Below are 1,628 nucleotides of genomic sequence, written 5' to 3' on the forward strand. Positions count from 1 at the left end.
ATGATTATTGATGCCTTGATAGTATGATGTATGAGAAATATGCATGTTGTGATATATGCTTGATGATCGGTTATGGTTGAATTGTGGGTTGAACCATGTTGATGGTGAATATGATATTGATTATGTATAATGATGGTTAATTGGAATTGGTGTTGTTGAAAATTGGCATGAGAAAGAGTATATGATATGTCAATGTGTTTGGGTTTGAGCCACTTGGGTGAAGTGGGCTAGGATGATGGGATAGTGATTTTGTAATTTGTGATAATGTGTCAATGTGTGAGTTGAGGAGGCTTGATGTTGAATTTGATATATTTTGATTGATTTCAAAGAAAAGGGATGAAATTGGCATGTTTTGATTGATTTTGAAAAGAGTTGAAAATGGCTTGTTTTGAAAATGGCATATTGTGGTTTTGTATGAAAATATGGGTTTTGGGCATACTTTGGTGGGACATAACTTGGACTACGGATCTCCATTTTGTGCCAAATCTATTTAGAAATGAAATTGGATCCGGGAAGTCCATGCCGTTCGAAGAATGGGTGAAAAACGATTTAAAATGAGGAAGTTATGTCCGTTGGAAGATTGGGGTTTAAATCTGTGAATTCTACAGCTTTTAACTTAGAAAGTTTTTAGCAGCATAACCCCTTGCGCGTAGGCGCACTTGGCGCGTAAGCGCCGATCTTCTAGAAAGCGCCATCCATGCGTGAGCGTGATGTGCGCGGGCGCGCCGATGGGCTGCACCCAATGCCTAGTCATTTTCTAGAGAGTTATGCCAGAACTGTGCCAGTGTTGTGCCTGGGGCACGAGAACACCCACGCGTACGCGTGGTTGACGCGTACGCGTCGATTGGCAAATTTTTAATCCACGCGTTAGCGTGCATGACGCTTGCGCGTCGATGAGTTTTTGAGGCCATCCACGCGTGCGCGTGGAGTGCGCGTATGCGTGGCCCTGTTTTCATCCCAAAGTTGATTTTTGAGTTTTAAAAGCCAAATCTCATACTTCTAAGCCTCCGATCTCACCGTTTAAGCCTTAAATAATTATGATATGCCTAGCTATGAGAGAAGGAGCTAGTGGATGTGGTAACTTGCGAGTGAAGCAAGGGAAACATGAATAATCAATGAGGATCATTGATGATTATGTGAGATGTGGAGGATGGTGGTGGAAGTGTGATGAGCGGATAATTTGTACGCTTTTTGGCATTGTTTTTAGTACGTTTTTAGTATGATCTAGTTAGTTTTTAGTATATTTTCATTAGTTTTTAGTTAAAATTCACTTTTCTAGACTTTACTATGAGTTTGTGTGTTTTTCTGTGATTTCAGGTATTTTCTGGCTGAAATTGAGGGACCTGAGCAAAAATCTGATTCAGAGACTGAAAAGGACTGCAGATGCTGTTGGATTCTGACCTCCCTGCACTCGAAGCGGATTTTCTGGAGCTACAGAAGCCCAATTGGCGCGCTCTCAACGGCGTTGAAAAGTAGACATCCTGGGCTTTCCAGCAATATATGATAGTCCATACTTTGCCCAAGATTTGATGGCCCAAACCGGCGTTCAAAGTCACCTTCAAGATTTCCAGCGTTAAACGCCGGAATTGGCACCCAAATGGGAGTTAAACGCCCAAACTGGCACAAAA

Source organism: Arachis duranensis, chromosome 5 (assembly GCF_000817695.3).
Source record: "Arachis duranensis cultivar V14167 chromosome 5, aradu.V14167.gnm2.J7QH, whole genome shotgun sequence".
NCBI lineage: Eukaryota > Viridiplantae > Streptophyta > Magnoliopsida > Fabales > Fabaceae > Arachis > Arachis duranensis.